Source organism: Gossypium hirsutum, chromosome A04 (assembly GCF_007990345.1).
Source record: "Gossypium hirsutum isolate 1008001.06 chromosome A04, Gossypium_hirsutum_v2.1, whole genome shotgun sequence".
NCBI lineage: Eukaryota > Viridiplantae > Streptophyta > Magnoliopsida > Malvales > Malvaceae > Gossypium > Gossypium hirsutum.
In genome coordinates, this window is record NC_053427.1 from 24,393,188 (window position 1) to 24,412,042 (window position 18,855).

At 37.0% G+C, this 18,855-nt stretch overlaps 1 long non-coding RNA gene and 1 other non-coding gene across 2 annotated transcripts; one reads left to right on the forward strand and one right to left on the reverse strand.

Annotated features, from left to right (window-relative positions):
* Window positions 1-1,394: 1,394 nt before the first annotated feature.
* On the reverse strand, window positions 1,395-1,960 carry LOC107949247 (uncharacterized). Its single transcript, XR_001697677.2, has 3 exons — window positions 1,912-1,960; window positions 1,713-1,792; window positions 1,395-1,598 (listed from the first exon to the last, which is right to left on the reverse strand). It is a non-coding gene; the product is annotated as an uncharacterized lncRNA (long non-coding RNA).
* A 16,165-nt stretch (window positions 1,961-18,125) lies between these two features.
* LOC121228637 (small nucleolar RNA R71) lies at window positions 18,126-18,232 on the forward strand. The gene has a single exon (XR_005926213.1). It is a non-coding gene; the product is annotated as a small nucleolar RNA R71 (small nucleolar RNA).
* Window positions 18,233-18,855: the final 623 nt, after the last annotated feature.

The following is an 18,855-nucleotide window of genomic DNA, read 5'->3' on the forward strand; positions in this document are numbered from 1 at the left end:
AATCGATTAATCGTGGTGTTGTGATATTTTGAAATCAAATATTGTTTTGAAATCACGTCCTAAGTCTAGCCCCGTTTGAATAATTATCAACCAATTTTAAAGTTATTGAAAATAAAATAATCCCGAAAAGAAATAAAAGAAAAGTTAAAAATGGCCTTATTACAAACCAAAAATAAATAATAAAGGAAATTTAATGAAAACCAACGCTTAGTTAAAAGCCCAAAGACGATCACCGTGGCTACTCTGAATCCCCTCCGGCCCCAAGTCCCCACATCAAGGCTCACCTGCAAGGTTAAGGAAAGAGGGTGAGTTTGGAAACTCAGTGTGCAACAAGCCCCTTTTAGAGCCCAAAACAATGACAACCTGTTGGGTCTAAGCCCAAACCAATCTCAAACATGTACTGGGCCATAGCCCTTTTCATATTTCATATTTCATAACACTGGGCTGAAGCCTTTTCAAATTTCATATTACTGGGCCGAAGCCTTTACTGTAAATGGTATGGCCCATAGGCCCATTTCAATATCACATATAATGTCAATGAAAGAATGCAAGCCCAATTGGGGAGACTACTCAACCCACCATCCGCTACTCTCCACCCGTACCAACCAACACACCATGTGGGGATTAACTCGACCCACCCCGCCATAACTCTCCACTGGCAGCTTAGCTGCTTTATCATATAACTGGAGGCCTAGCCTCTTTTAATAACTGGGGCAAAAGCCCTTTTTATAACTGGGGCATAAGCCCTTTAATAACTGGGGCATAAGCCCTTTTGATAACTGGGGCATAAGCCCTTTTGATAACTGGGGCATAAGCCCTTTTGATAACTGGGGCATAAGCCCTTGAATAACTGGGGCATAAGCCCTTTTTCACTTCCTCCATTCATATAAAAACCCAACCCAATGCATTTATGATTACATCATGTGCATATCATACATATCATGTGCGTATCATACATGTCATGTGCATATCATACATACCATGTTTATCAAAATCCCATGTATTAAAATCATACATAAACCCTACGGGTATAATGGTCATTTTTACCTAGGGGCAAAACGGTCATTTTCATGTTATAAGGGTAATCTTGTAATTTTACCAAAAATTAGGGTTTCCATGTTCATTAACGGTTACTAACAATTCATGGGTGCAAACAGTGATTCTGGCCCATTTTTTAGCGAAATCGAGTTATTGGGCCTAAAACCCCTAATGGCCCCTACTTAGCCGATTTTGTCATCTAGGCCTATTCAGCCTATATTCCATAATGGTTTTATCAGTCTCTATGCGCAATTTAACAAGTTTCCATATTCTACCAATTTTACTCAAATGGGCCCGAATGCCCATTGGGCCCTATTTTAGCCCCTTGAGGCCCAAATTACTGTGAATGCCAAAAATCACGCTCTTACCTTTTCCAACCTTCACGATCATCATCTCAACGAATCTAACTGAATAATGAGCGTTCGCTTGCTCACAAGTCCTCGAAATGCCAGAGTTTTGGCATTTCGGCTTTTCGGCATTTATCGCTTTAAGCTATGAAAAAGGGTTCGTTACACACTTGTTTGCGATATTCCTCGTTGAGATCTCCTATGTGATTTCTCCTATAATCAACCGTTAATAGATTAGACCATGTTAATATTAAACCAAATCGAAAACTACCTATTATCATCACTTACACATTCGGCCACCATCCACAATGGCCCTTGGGTTCATACCTTTGCCGAAGTTGATGACTAAATTTAGTCACTCCGATGATCCAAGCTTTTCACACACTCCTCGATCGGTAGCCTTTAATCTTCACTAGCACCAACAAACCAAATAACACCAAAAACCCTTTTAGCCTTAGTCGACAGAGGGGTTTTCAGCTTTTCTTAAACCACAAGATACAAATGGAAAGAAGGTTCGAATACTTACCAAGAGATCTACTCGTTGAAGAACGTTCCAAATACCTTCCTACCCCATATCCGTTGTGAATCCAACTTAAACGTGCGTAGAAAATAGATCTAAATATTAATTCCCGAATCACTAAAATATGAAGCTTTTGGCTTTTCAGCAAATATTAATCTAAGCTATTACGAGGGTTAGTACACACCTGTTACGGGTTGAAGTTGAAACGTTTCCATAATCAATCACCTACGATAACCACCACCTGTCACTCAAACTTAACTATTCCAATATCAATATATGTAAATCCTAAGCACATCAGTTATACGGAACATAAGGGCATATTCGTCATTTTACCATATAGGGGTATTACGGTCACTTTACCCTACAGGGGCTTTACGGTCTTTTTACCTGATAGGGGTATTTTAGTCATTTCATCCTACAAGGGTGTTTTGGTAAATCTACAAACCAAGGGTATTTCAGTAATTTTGTAAACCAATGGTATTTCTATAATTTTTAGAAAGTCAAGGGTATTTTTGTAACTTTGTAAATCAGGGGTATTTTGGTAATTTTACAAATTGAGGGTATTTCGGTAATTTCATAAACCAAGGGTATTTTGGTAATTTTACAAACTAGGGGTATTTTAGTAATTTTGTAAATCGAGGGTAAAACAGTAATTCTATAAATCAAGGGTAAAATAGTAATTCTATAAATCAAAGGTAAAATAGTAATTCTATAAATCGAGGGTAAAACTGTAATTCTGTAAATCGAGGGTACTTTGGTAATTTTACAAGTCGAAGGTATTTCAGTAATTTTACAAATCGAGGGTATTTGGGTAATTTTATAAACCGGGGGTACTTTGGTAATTTTACAACTGGGGGTATTTTAGTAATTTCATAATAGAGGGTAAAATGGTAATTTTGTAAACTGAGGGTAAAATGGTAATTTTGTAAATCGAGGGTAAAACAATAATTCTGTAAATCGAGGGTAAAATGGTAATTCTATAAATCGAGGGTAAAATGGTAATTTTGTAAATCGAGGGTGAAACGGTAATTCTATAAATCGAGGGTACTTTGGTAATTTTACAAATTGAAGACATTTTAGTAATTTGGTAAACTAAAGTATTCTAAACAGGGATAACAATACGAATGGGCCTAAAGCCTATTCTCGACCCAAATGGGCCCACACGCTCGTGTGGCCCTTTTAGCCCAAACCTAGCCACAGATATTCGATTCACCTAACCTAGTCTAATATTTACTACACAATCAAACAACTTATCCAATTGGGCCCGTAGGCCCATTGGGCCCACATGGCCCCTTTCGGCTCATCGCGGCCCGAAGTAGCCATCCAACAACAAGAGTAGTGATAAATACACACCTGATAGGAGACTGGAGTTAATCCACGCTCCGAGCACTCTTAGCCGACGCCCAACCCAAACGAGCACGCCATACAGCGAAAGGGATCAGCCAAGAAAGGTACATTTACTCTCCTCATGGTTCTCTCTATTTAAAGCCAGCTTCACATCCACTCTTATGTTAGCTTCCCGATGTGGGATCCCTCCAACATTAGAGTTTAAATTCAACACCAACTCTTTCCGCCCCCTGTTAGCAAAATAAATGCTCTTTGCTTGCCATGGGATTCGAACCTATGCCTTCCCTTAAATGCTCCACACGCTACTTGCCACTAAGCCACAAGGCTTTTTGTGTCATATTTTATCCCTAATTAATTATAAGGTCTAAAGGCCAAAGTCCAGGTTCCCTTTAAAAACCCAAAATAAATTGCAAGAGCCAAGGCTTGAACCCAGGCTCCCATACAACCTTAATGATGCCACAACCACTAGACTACAAGCTTCCTTGTGTCATTTATTTAACACAATAATTTAAAAACCCTCATCCAAGCATCCAGGTTTTTTTTTCACTTAATACCAAAATTTTTGCTAAAGCCCAAGTTTGAACCCAAGATTTCTCTAACACTTCTCAGGGCCATTAACCACCAAAGCGGACATTTAATTGTGTCATTTCATTGCACAATTAAATACCTATATACAACCTCCTTATGGACCCCCACTCAAGGCCCAATACTTCTAGGCCCAAATTCGGGGTGTTACATGGGCTTCGTGTATCAGAGGAATTGGAATTTAGTTGTGTAAGTGAATGACACAAATTGCGTGTTTGGTGTGGTGGTTAAGTGAATTGGGTGTGTTTGGGGATGTATAAGAAGTTCTGGGTTCAAACTTGGGCTGTAGCAAAATTTTTGGTTTTAAGTGAATAAAACCCTAGATGCATGGATGAAGGCCTTTTAAATTATTATGTTAAACAAATGACACAAGGAAGCGTGTGGTCTAGTGGTTGTGGCGTCATTAAGGTTGCAAGGGAGCCTAGGTTCAAGTCTTGGCTCTTGCAATTTATTTTAGTTTTTATCTTAAGTGAATCTGGATGCTAGCACATATGTCTTATAGTTTATTGAGGACAAAATATGATATAAAAGGAGTCTGTGGAGTGGTGGCAAGGTGGCATGTAAGGGAACCTTAAGGTCTGAGGTTCGAGTGTAGCACAACAAAAATGAGGTACTTATTTTGTAATTGGGTTCGGCCAGTGGTTGAGTTGTAGTGGAATTCTAATGGAGGAGGTTGTTGAGGAGAGAATTGAGGAGTAATCTTGGGAGTGGATCATGAAGAGATAAGGGAAGGATTATGTAGAGAAAATCGTGGAGTTTGACTGGGGAAGGAGTTGGCCGAATTTGGGAGTCTATGGATGCCGATTCGGTCATTGACTTAGTGCCGAATTGGTCAGGGACTTTGGGGGTTTCGATAGTTGTTTCTTTTGCATTCATTTCGTTTGTTTTGACTTGGCCGAATATTGCATTTTGGGGATCATTCTCTATTACGTTTTGGTGTTAGTCGAATGTGTCTTTACCATTCGGGTTCCTTTTGCTTTACTATCTTCTTTTGCCGAAAGTGTTATGTGCCAAGCCTCTTCTTGACTCTTCTTATCTTCCATATTCCCCTCTCTGCTGGTATTGTTGTGTCTTTTATATTATCTCTCTCACCTTTCCTCAACAGGGGCCGAATAGTCTCTCTTGGATCATCCCTGTTTCCGATTCTATTCCCTTTTCTTAAGGAAATAACCAAATATAGTTTCCCCTTTCTCCCTAACATTTCATTCTTTCTTTCAATCTTTTCTGAGCTAACCGTCCCTCCTTCCTCTCTTATTTTTTTTGGGTTTCTTGTTCTCTATTCAGTGTTTGGTTGATTGTTCGGTGCACTGTGGTATGGTGGTTTGGTTTTGCTAAAGATTTAACAATCAGTATGTGGTTGCAAAGTTTCTTCCTTGTTTCTCTGACAATTCTGTATGCACTCTATTTGTCTTCTTCTATCTTTTTCGAAAGCCAGATGCTTATCAATATTATTGGTCGTGATTTTTTGTTCCCTCCCCGCAAGGTGGGGTGCGTTGGGGTAAGAAGTCCTGAGGAGTGGAAAAGGGCAAGATTGTGCAAGTTATCAAACTCTGCCGCTCATTAATCATATAAGGAAGATCGCTACCTTATTCTTACTTTAGGCCGTATATTCCTATGGTTGGTAAGTTAACGTCTATAGACTAAGGCCACATATTTGATCACTGTATGGGTTAATAAGATCTGTTTTAATATAGATATTCGACATTCGCATGTGATCAACCCTGATCGGAGGTCTTAAGAGATTAAAGTCATTCGCTAATCAAGGTTGGGACTTGGAGATTTTTACTGCGTGATTCCACAAACAGGTGTGTAACTATACATCGTATACCATTACTATCAAAAGCTCGAAAAGGTGTGTAATCACACCCCTGTTGAACTGCGAATTGGAAAAAGCCAAAAAGCCAAAAAGTTGAAATTCAGTGTTTGATGCCACACGTGTTGGAATGCCGGTACCCCCATGGCACAGCGAAAAAAAATATTCTGACGATCCAAACCATGGATCCATGTGCGAGGAACGAATTGGGGTGAAAAGGTTTCGAAATTACCAAAACTTCAATCTAAGTAGTCAGTGAAGCCTCGGCAATGAGAATACTGTTTTGCTTTCAAATCCAAGCCGTAATCTTTATAATCCAGACCTCTACGTAATCTACTCAGTTGACAATGAACGGAAGAAATCCCCAAAACTATTTTCAGAGATATTTTGCTTGCGGCTGCTAGACCTAATAGCAAAGCTTCGGGTTTGTATATATATTCACTTTTTAGGGTTTTTCTCCCTTTCTATATATAACTCCCCTTATAATTGGTATGTATATAACGAATTCTTAATTTATTAAATTTTAATCCAAACATAATAATCATAATTAAAATAAATAAATATAGTAACGTTTTAACCAAAAATTATAATTACATTAATTATAATAAAGATTTCGGTAAACTATATTTATTTAAATTTATATACGAACCAAATTTATATATTAATAGAATTATGTTCTCCTTATGTGTACAACATCCTTGTACATATAATATGTTCAATATTTGATTGCCCAATTAAATTAATTCTATTATTAATTTAATTCATGTGACAACCAAACACAATACCAACTATGTTTAATTCCGTTCATTTCAACCATAGGGTGTGACCCTGTAGGTTCTTGTAACGTTAGCAGCAATACTAGAACGATTCTAATGTTACAAACAATGAGTGGCATCTAGCAATGCATCATTGCTGCCTAAGTTACAAGAAGTCATTATTCGACATAACCTTTTGTGATTAACCTTTCATGCATTAATCCTTAAGTCCTTTATCTCTGGAATGGACACAAGTCATGGAATAGTCACACTTGCATAGTCCATCCTATGTTTCTTGATACCTTGAGTAGACTATGATACACAAATAAGTATGACATCTCATATCAACTTATTTGAGCGTGGCCATGCATTTCTAGTCTCACTCAATCAAGTGGCCTAAGATATTGCTCCCATTATGTAGAAGGGACTTATCTTATATTAATCAACCATATCCCTCTACATAGACTGTGGCATATCCAACATCAGCCTTTATAAAACAACCAATTACGGTGTACGTTTAACTGTATCAAAATATACAGCTCACGATGCTGGGATAATGATATCTCTAGTCTGAGGATCATATACATATTAATCACTATGAGTAATGTTGTGACAATTACATAATAACCCAAGAAATATACTCATAGCGGGTCAGTCTAATATGTTGTTCTCTAACACACATATTCATGCATTGATTCTGACACTCCATATCAATGACAACTCTTTATCATCAATCAACTACATGTTAGTCTTAATGCATTATTGTTGTCCTAGTCAACAATAATACTTGACTAAGGACTTTTTAAGAATAATCATATTATTCTCGGGACATTATTATAAAACAGTTTATTTATACACACAGAAAAGAAATTGAAATAATAATGACAATGCCTTATATTAATAAACATGGTAAATCAAGTATGTTATTACAACCATCTCATGATTGATCTTTGGGCATACTCTTACAACACGAGCGTGCGATCGCACGTGTGGTGTTTCGAGCCTACAAATCTTAGGCGTAGGACTGTAGAGGCCGAACTGGGCCCAATGGGCCTGTGGGCCCGCGTGGGTAAATTTTGCTGTGAAGAGGGAAGTAGATGGACTTGTCATGTCGCGCACATGACTTAGGTTATTTTGGGCCTCGATGGGTCGAAATGGGTCGTGTGGGCCCAATGGGCTCATTGGTCCCACATGAATAAAATCTGTGATAAGTGACTATTAATAAATCGAGCTATGGTGTACACATAGCCGTATCTAAATTTAGGCTAGATAGGCCACACGAGCGTGTCAGCCCACTTGGGCCGAGTATTGGGCCTTAGGCCCAATTGCACCGTTATGTCTGTTTAGGTTATTTAGATTGCTCGAGGCGATAATAGACCCTCGGTTGGGTCATTAAGACCCCCGATTTGTGAAATTATCGTAAAACCCCTGTAGGGTAAAATGACCGTAATACCCCTGTATGGTAAAATGACGATTATGCCCTTATGCTCTGTATGACTAATGTGCTTATGATTTACATATATGATTATACTGAGTATGACATTGCATACACGTAATATTTATGACATGACATACTGCATGGGGTTGGAATTTTGATATGGAGGAAGTACTGTACTGGTGACTATGTCACATTCACTATTACTGGTGGTTATGCCACAATTACTGATACTGGTGGCTTTGCCACATTTACTGTTTCTGGCAGCTTTGCTACAATATCGGTGTGCTGGTTGGGTGGGTCGATTTATACCCCCACATGGTGTGTTGGTTGGTATGGGTGATGTGCTGGCTGGATTTGGGTGGGATGCATAATTGCATTACACTATTCTGGTACTGTTTGTTACTGTATGGGGCTAAGGCCTAGACTGCACTGATACTGTATAGGGCTAAGGCCCAAACTGTTATTTCATGCTATTTACTGTCTAACTGATAAGAGATTACACACTGAGTTTTCGTAAACTCACCCTTTCTTTTAACTGCACAAGTAATCCCCAGCCTTGGACAATTTGGTGCTGCGAGGGACTTAGAGGTGGCACACGATTGCTGATGTTCTACTTTTGACTTTAGTTATTTAGATTTCGTTTGGGTTTTAATTTATGTAATAAGGCCATTTGTGGTTTTAACTTTTTTTTGGGCTTTGATTTCTTACCCTAAACTGCTAGACTAGGAAAAGATGAGTTTTCAAAATAATAATTATTTTCAAAGAAAACACACACTTTAAACTTCAAAGTTTTTAAAAGCTTCCGCGATTTATTTAGTTTAAGGAATCAACGGTGATAAATATGGAAATTGTTTTGACAACTTGACTTCAATTAGTAACAGCTTAATTTGCCAAATTTTCTCAAGCAATAAAGACTAAAAGGGTTTTAACTTAAGTTTGGATTCTTAACGACAAGTCCTAATTCCAAAAAGCATTTCGATGTGACATGCCAGATTCAGCCGTAACGTCTAAGCCGGGTTTGGGGTGTTATAAAAAGGGGGTTTTTATAGTTGAGAAGGCTGATAAAAATAGCCAAAATCAGCAGCCAAAGAGCCCTCCCTTGGCCAGTCACACATGTGGCACGTTTGAAGTTTTCAAACTTGCTATATTAAGGTAAGGCCAAATCTAGAAAGGCACAAATAATAGAGGGGTTTCTTTTCAATTAGAAAAAGTCTTCAATGGCCATTTCGAATGATAATTAATCATCCAAGCAAGCTGATTGGTTTAGCATGTGGGACGGTTTCGGGCTACCCAGTACTCAGTTGGTTCGATTTTCTCGGTTCAGCTCAACTGGGCCACTTTTCATAATTAATTAATAATAATTTATTTAACCCAAATTAAATTGGACATAAATTAAATTTAAATATATTATGAATTAATACACATAATTTGTACCGTCTTAGGCTGAAAAATTAATTCGCCTTAATACTTCAAAATTGTTTCCCGTTTTGCACTTCTAGCAGCGTCTACCGAGCTAATTTTCACCCTTTGTGCAAATTTGTCGTAAATAAAAAAAATAAAAAAATAAATATAAAATTAGTTAAAATTAATTATGTTAATAATTTAAGTACAAAATAATTATTTTATAATAATTATATATTTTTCGATAAGAATTTTACCAAACTTGCATAAATTTGAGTAAAAAAGGGCATGAAAAAGTGTGTATATTTTCGTGTTTCCACACCCCCAAACTTAATTCATTGCTCATCCTGAGTAATGCACAAATTTGAAAAGAATTTCTTGGAAACACCTTTTCCTTCAGAACAACTTTCTTCCCAATAGCCATGAATTTGGTATACTTATGCTCAAGAACAACAAATTTGATATTTATGCTACTTATGTATGCATATCATTCAAATTAATCTCAGTCATTCTTATGATAGAAAAAATTAGACTAAATGCTTCCGAATAAAGACATGTTAATTCCTACCAATATGATTTTATTCCCTTATTCAAGATTAAGCTACAATCATTAAGTTTAACTTATGCCTTCGTATATTGAACATAGTAATTTCTCTCCACTAATGTAGGTAGCATAGAAACTTGAATCAATTGGTCTTCAACAAGGTTGTAACGTGGCTAGGCTAGGGGTAAATAAAAGATAAATTTAGGCTAAAATCCCTAGACTTAACTTCAATCGAACCTTCGAAATATTTACCTTCAATACACCAACTTACTTTGCTTTCACATGTTGTTTTGTACATATATTTTATTTCAAGTACACATGCTCTTTTTTTGTTTACGAGTATTTTGTTGAATGTACTACAATTTTTTTAGCATTCGATACTTCTTTTCAAGTCCCCCAAACTTATTTTCAAAGAATGTTATGAATAGTACCAAGTCTAGTGTTTGGGATAATTTAAAGATAATTAAGAGAGAAGTGATGGCTAAATATTGCAAGGGTTCAAATAAAATTAGGCCATATAGTCTCAAAGTTGGGTTTCAAAGGATAAAATTTCATCAAGGTTGGCTTGAAAGGCTCAAACGATCCAAACAAAAGTTGCCTAAATCATTTTCAAGATTCCATGCTTCCTAGGATTTCGCCTCAAGAAACTACTAAGTCAATTCTAGAGATTTAAACTTTCATGCATGCCTAACTTTCCTAAGGAACTAAAATTTTTATGGTACGATTTGCATGCTTTATTAAAAATGCACTTATGTCATATTTCAGTTAACATAACAATTATTGAAATAATCAATCTTTGTTCATACTAAAGTTTAGCATACTTAACAAAATTTCAAATTTTTGAACAAAATATAACCTAATCATAACTGAAAGAAAAATTTATTTTGAGTCAAAATAATTTCAATTTTTTGATCCCCCTACTTAAGATGAACAATGTCCTCATTGTTAAAAGTGAATAGATGCTATACACCAGGTAGGATTCTAGAAAAGCGGAGGTGAGTCAATTTGACTACTTAAGTACCAATCTCTCTCTAAATCCAATCCTAGACATGTATATATCTATTACCACACTTTATACTTTGCGACTTGTTCATTTTTATTAATGATTTCCACCTCTTGTTTTATTATGCAAAAATAAAAATTCCTAATTAAACTTAATCCTAAAATAACCTAAGAAATAAAATAAAGTCAAGATCCCCCCTTTTTATTTATTTGTAGATCCTTCCGAATTTGACTTATCTTTTGCTCCATCATCTTTGTTTTTGCATGAATCACTTGCTCCTTCTTCGATAGTGGACTCCATGGTTCAAATATGAAATCTGAAAACTCAGGCACAAAAATAAACGTGTCATTGTATTTTTTGTAAGAGCGCTTCTCATTGAGTCATCCCTTATTTTTGAATATTCCAATAAGTATGTTGTTGCCACTGCATATGTTGCATTATGTCCATCAACTTTGATAGCTCATCTCGAATATCTAGGTGAGGCGATTAAGTTCTAAACATTGAAGTTGCAACATCAAGTCCGCTTATGGTTCCATTGGTTCTACGTTATCAAGGATTTCAGCTGATTCCATCAGTTCGATCTCTATGGGGATCTTCTTCTTCTTCGGGATCCTCACTTTCTTCAATTTGTTGCTGTAGAATAGAGTCTCTTGCTACTCGGTAGAGGTCCCAATCAGTGATTGTGTCCTGGCTATAACCTGTCTTCTTTATGTTTGCAAGAATTTTAGCTTTCCTGCACAAAATTGTTATCATAAAGGGAAAGTAAGCTGGGCTAGAACGTCTAGCGGCATAATTCCTCATTTCTCTCAGGATGATTTTTCCACATCAATGGTCTTTCCAATTAAAATCGAGTATAATAAGACCATTTGCTCTAATGAAATTGTTGTCCCATGTGAAATAGGCATAAGGCTAAATCGAATGAAATAGAACCATATCTTCGCGAGTGGTGTCAAATATTCTCTTCGACAAGTGTAAATTCCTTATTTTGACACAATCCACTTAGAACCTGGAATTGTAAATTCCTCAAGAATTTCTTGTAGACTTTTAGACTCAATATTTCTCAGCAAGGAAGAATATTCGTCGTTTTCAAAATCAGGTAATTCAAAGAATTCATTAATAGCGTTTGAGGTTATTGGTACCTTGATTTCGCAAATCGAAACTTCTGTCAACTCGCTTGAGATTAAATTTGCATAAAATTCATGAACTAACTCCTCATCCACACTAGATCTTTTCTCACAAAACAACTCCCAATTGAAAGCTTCAGCAACCTGACGAATGCGCACCATGTAATAAATGTAATTGTTTTCTTTCAATGTAAAGCCTTTTCTGGATGCATCTATTGATTCTTGAAAATAGTTTCGTATCTCGCTTTGGCTTCTTCACAATGGAATTTGTTTTGTGATTCATCAAGTTGGGCAAAGACACGAGTTCTCTTCCTAGGCATGATTAACCTGAACATAAGATGGGAACAATTATTTTCTCAAAAATTTAATTAGTATAAACTATTAATAATTCAATAAATTGAAAAATTAAATAATTAAATAAAATTAAAATTTTAGAAGAAAATTTTGTCTTACCACTCTTTTTATAAAAATCAAGAACTCCTAAAAAAATAATTATAAATAAAAAGAGGTAAATTTAGGATAGGTTGAAGGGTTAACGACTAAGGATATTGGTGTGCAAATGTGCATGTGAGCAGCCAGCATCGTGGGAGCAAGTAGCAGCGTGGTGTGGGCGGCAGCGTGGACGTGCGCGAGCTGGAGCTAGGGGCAACACGAGGCACACGGATCCTTGCAGGCGCGTCGAGCAGGCTTGGCGAGCTACTAGAGCTAGATGTGCGGTAGGTGCGATACCAATGAGCAGCCTGCTGGGTGAACACAGTGGGCAGGAGCTGCTGGCCGAATAGGTGAGGGTGCCGAGTAGCTAGGCGATGTTGGAAGCTTGCGGCACTAGGTATTGATGGGGTTTGGATGAATGAAAAAAAGAATGAAAAAGTGAGTGAAATTTATAGTGAGGGGAGTAGGAGTTAAAGTAGAATTCTTAGAACAATTTAATAATTAAAAAATTCTAAGTTCTAATCCTATACAAAGTTAACAACAATTAATAATTAATATAATGCATATTAAATTATTATTTTTATTAATTTATTAAAGATAAATACTTATTAAAAATATGATCAAATTTAAACTAATTATAATTCTATGGAAAGTTGATAATTATTAATATATATTATAATGGATATAATTATATATTAATGATTATCATCTTATTTATTAAATTAAAAACATTTATTCTAGATGCCTTTTGAAAATGTTTACAAAAAGAGGCATCTAATTGTTAATATTTACAAGAAGAGCAACCAAATTTTAAGAATAATTCAATTAAATACATAGACTTAAAGAAAATTTGAAATTGAGTTGCAATTAAAACTTGGATCAAAATTGACCCTTTTATTTGAAAAACAAAAAATTTATTTTTCCATTTAGGGAATAATTTCTAGGAAAATTATGTTAAAATCAATTCCTAGGAAAGATTGGAGGGGTCACGAGCGGTCCCGCTTAAATTCCAATCTCCTAGAAAAAATTTATTTAAACATACTAATCTCGAAAATATACCCTAAACCATTTATTCCCGTTCAATTTTATCTCCCCAATAATGTTTTAAACATTGAACATTAACTCGAAAATTACCTCCCTTACTTCGAAGTTCGACAACTCCATATGGATAAACTCAGTGAATCGTAAATGGATCGGACCAACGTGATTTTAACTTACCTGGAAAGAACCTTAATCTAGAATTGAATAGCAAGACTTGCTGACCTGCTTCAAATTCTCAAACTCGAATGTGCTTGTCATGCCATTTCTTAAGTCTCTCCTTGAGTAATTTGGCATTCTCGTGTGAGAACATTCGAAATTCTTCTAACTTGTTGAGTGGGAGCATCTGTTTCTCTTTAGTAAGCTTAAGATCCAAGTTGAGTTGTTTAAGAGCCTAGTAAGCTTTATGCTCTAATTCCAAGGGCAGATGATAGGCTTTCCCAAAGACCAACCTATAGGGTGAAATTCCTAAAGGTGTTTTGTATGCTATCCTGTAGGCCCATAAAACATCATCCAATTTTTTGGACCAATCTCGTCAGTTTGGGCAAACTACCTTCTCAAGTATACCTTTAATCTCTTTGTTTGCCAGTTCAGCTTGCCCATTCGTCTACGGATGGTAAGCTGTGGTAACCTTGTGCTTCACTACATGTTTGTCGAGTAACCATTTCAACCACTTGTTCACAAAATGGGACCCTTCATCACTGATGATGGCTCTTGGGGTTCCAGACCTTGTGAACACATGCTTCTGCAAAAAATTCATCACAGCCGTAGCATCGTTTGTCGAATAAGCCTCAGCCTCAACCCACTTAGACACATAGTCTACTGCTACCAATATGTACTTGTGACCAAAAGACGGAGGGAAAGGACTGAGAGAGTCAATACCCCAAACATCGAATAATTCTACCTCAATTATGTTTGTTTGAGGCATCTCATTTTTGTTGGTGACATTTCCAACCCTTTGGCATCGGTCACAACTCTTTACGTAAGCATATACGTCCTTGAATAGTGTTGGCCCAAAGACTCCAGCTTGCAATACCTTGGCCGCAGTACATGTACCTCCGAAGTGTCCCCCACTTGGAGCTGAGTGGCAATGTTATAGAATTTTATGTATTTCATCTTCTACAACGCATCTTCTGATCATCTGATCTGCACACTTTTTAAACAAATATGACTCTTCCCAGAAATAGCACTTCACATCGTGAAGAAAACTTTTTCTTTTGATGATATGTCTTATTAATCGGCATTAAACCACAAGATAAATAGTTAGAAATATCAGCAAACCAAGGGGTATTATGAACATGATTTACCTTCAATCTATGTTCATCTGGAAATGTCTTCTGGATGTGTATAAGTGGAGAATTCCCTTCTTACGACTCCAATCTGGACAAGTGGCCTGGTACTTGGTTTTCTACTCCCTTTCAATCTTGAATTTCTAGATCGAACTCTTAGAGTAGAAGTACCCATCGGATCAGTGTTGGCTTAGCGTCTTTCTTGGCAAGTAAATACTTAATTGCCAAATGATCCGTATAGGTAGTCACTTTGGTACCTACAAGATAGGATCAAAACTTGTCAAAAGCAAACACAGCATCAAGTAACTCTTTCTCTATTACCATGTAATTTAGTTCAGCTCCTGTTAGAGCCCGACTTGCATAGTAGATGGGATGAAAACCTTTGTTCCTTCGTTGGCCTATGACAGCTCCTATTACAAAGTCACTTGTGTCACACATCAATTCAAATGGAAAATCCCAGTCTAGTGTGATGATTATGGGTGCTGTAACTAATCAACTCTTCAAATCATTGAAAGCTCTTAAGCACTCCTCATCAAACTTAAATGGCGTGTACTTCTTCAATAATTTGTATAAGGTTTTAGCAATTTTGGGAAAGTTCTTGATAAATCTTCAATAGAAACCGGCGTGGCCCAAAAAGCTCCTAACACCCTTTACAGATGTTGGAGGTGGGAATTTCTCAATAACGTCTACCTTTTCTTTATCTACCTCGATTCCATGTCTCATTATTTGATGCCCTAGAACAATACCTTCTTGTACCATAAAATGGCACTTTTCCCAATTGAGTACGAGGTTTTTTTTCTTTGCATTGCCTTAGTACCTTGGCTAGATTGGCTAGGCAATCATCATATGTATCTCCAAATACTAAAAAATCATCAATAATGACTTCCAAGTATTTTTCAACCATGTCAATAAAAATAGACATCATACAACTTTGAAATGTAGCAGGTGCATTACATAAACCAAATGGCATGCCTCTAAATGCAAATGTACCGTACAGGTGGTGAATGTTGTCTTGTGTTGATCTTTCAGTGCCACTATAATCTAATTATACCCCGATTATCCATCAAGAAAACAGTAATAGTCTCACCCCGCGAGTCTATCCAGCATCCAGTCCAAGAACGGCAAAAGAAAATGATCTTTCCTAGTCGCCTTGTTCAACTTCCGGTAATCGATGCAAATTCTCGATCTTGTAACTGTTCTAGTTAGTATCAACTCGTTATTCTCATTCTCAACAACCGTAGTACCTCCTTTCTTTGGGACGCACTCGACCGAACTTACCCATGAACTGTCTGAGATGAGGTAAATTATACCTGCATCTAACCACTTGAGGATTTCCCTTTTCACCATATTCTTCATGATGGGGTTCAGTCTTCGTTGACCATCTATCATCCCTTTTTCACCATCTTTCAGAATAATCTTGTACAGATGGACTAATACATCGAATATTGGCTATGGTCCATGCGATAGCCTTCTTGAATTGTTTCAATATGAGGATGAGTTTCTCTACTTGCTCAATGGTTAATTCCGCTGAAACAATCACAGTCAAAGTAGAAGCGTTACCTAAATAAACATATTTTAAATATGAAGGAAGTACCTTAAGTTCTAATTTAGGTGGCTCCTCGATTGACGCTTTTGGTTAGGCATAATCCCTATTCTCTAACCCCAAAGATTCAAAATGGGATTGCGGATTAAATCCCCTCTGATTAGCTTCTAGCAAAGATAAGTATTCTTCCTCCTCTTCATCATTTGGAGGGTTTGATGTCAAAATTTGTTCCAATGGGTCCTCAACTAGTTGAGTTCCTTTTCCACGATTAAATCCTCTAAATTGGACATTGTAGAGCAATCATCAACTATGTTAGGAAATTGCATAGACTTTAAAACATTAAGTGTTACCTGGTCATCCTGAACACGCATAGTAAGCTTGCCCTTTTGCACATCAATAAAGGTCCTTCTGGTTGCTAGGAAAGGCCTTCCTAGGATGATTAACACTTCCTTGTCTACTTTAAAGTCTAGAACCACAAAGTCAGCAGGAAAAATAAATTTATCTACACGTACCAATACGTCCTCAATTTTTCCTTCTGGATGTGCTAAGGATCGATCTGCTAATTGAAGTGTAATCGTAGTAGGTCTAACTTCACCTATCTCCAACTTTCTAAATATTGACATAGGCATCAAGTTGATGCTCGCACCCAAGACACATAGTGCTTTACAACAATATGCTACTCCAATGTTGCAAGGTATGGTAAAACATCCAAGATCTTTCAACTTTGGGGGTAGTTTGTCTTGAAGATATGCACTGCATTTCTTCGTCAGGGCTACCGTCTCAAATTCTCCAAGTCTTCAGTTTTTTGACAGGATATCATTCATGAATTAGATGTATTTTTGCATTTGTTTAAGTGCTTCAACCAACGGGATGTTGATATGAAGTTGCTTGAGTACATCTAGGAACTTCTTGAATTGAATTTCCTGCTTCTGCTTCTAAAGTCTTTGAGGGTAGAGTGGTGGAGGCTTCTTTACTAAAATTGGTTGATTTGTCTTTTGTGGCCATTCTACATCTAACGAAGTTTTTAGTTGATTAGAATTAGCTGGTTCTAAAGTTACCTTGTCAAATTTTACAGATACTGGTTCTAGTGAAACCATAATTTCAACACTTGATTGAACTTCCTTTGAGTCTTGAGCATCAACTAGCTCCTTTTCAACTTCGACGATGTTGGGTTCTAATGTCTTTCCACTCCTCAATGCCAATGCTTTACAATGCTCTTTCCCTGAATTCCTCAGATTCTCTGTATCACTAGGTAAAGTACCTTGTGGACAGTTTCTGAGTTCAGTTGCAAGCTGGCCCACTTGATTCTCCAAATTCCATAGAGTGGCGTCATTTTTTGCCATGTATACCTTCAATAGATTTTCTAAGCTATTGGACGGTTCAGCTATTGGATGGGTGGTTGGGTTGGTCTAGGTTGGGTGTAAGTGTTACTGGTTCCTGCTCCTTGGTTACTCCAGGAAAAATTCAGGTGGTTTCACCATGATGGGTTGTAGAAATTGGATTGCAGTCCTTGCCTTCCTTAATTTTGGTTCGATGGACATTCATAGATTCTGGGATTGATGGACATTCTTCGAACAAATGTCCTTCCCCACATAGACACAGGCTACATTTTCAACTTGATTCATTGCAAAACTATTATAACCCATTAGTGGTCAAATTTTAAGCATTGAGGATATTGAGGATACCTGAAATGCAAGTGAAATAAGAGCATCCACTTCATGTACTCCAGCGACTCATCTTCCTAATGCTGCTCAAGTGGTTGGCTATTGATAATTGTTGCTGGAAATGATTTCATAAGCCTCATTATAATACTTAGAAAGGAGAGCACCGTTAGCAGAACCATCTACTACCATCCTCATGTGTACGTTGAGACCATTATAAAACGTCTCAAGTTAGATACAATGTGGGATTCCATGATGAGGGCACTTCCATAATAATTCTTTGTACCTTTCCCATGCCTCATACAAGGACACATCATCCATTTGTTGGAAAACAGTGATCTCGTTTCTTAACTTAGCATTCTTGCTAGGCGAGAAATACTTCATAAATCTTTTTGCTAACTCTTGCCATGTGGAAATTGAATTTGGTGGTGCTGAGTTCAACCAGGCTCGAGCTCTATCCCTTAGCGAACATAGGAACAGCTTCAATCGTAATGCATCTTCGAGTATTCCGGCTAACTTGAAAGAGTCGCTCACCTCCATAAATAGTCTTAAGTGAAGATGAGGATCATCAGTAGGCATTCCACTGAATTGGCCCACTATTTGAAACATTTGAAAAATGACTTGCTTTAGCTCGAATTATTGTGCCTCAATTTCGGGTCTCCTAATACTCAGATAAAGATCGTGAAACACTGGTACAGCATACTGTCTTAAAGCTCCATCCCTATCATCAGCAATAAGAATAGGATTTTCAGTAAGGCCTGCTCTGTTTCCTTGATTCAAATTTTTGAGATTCATCTCTTCGATCCTTCTCTGACTTGCTTGTCTTCTTCGCTGTCGAAAAGTTTGTTCAATCTTAGGGTCTACAGGGAGTAAATTGATAATTCGGTCAATACTCATAAACACCTGAAATAATCACAAAAAAATAAATTAAGTTAAAATTGAAACAAAAAATAAACCAAAATGCAAAACTAACAAAT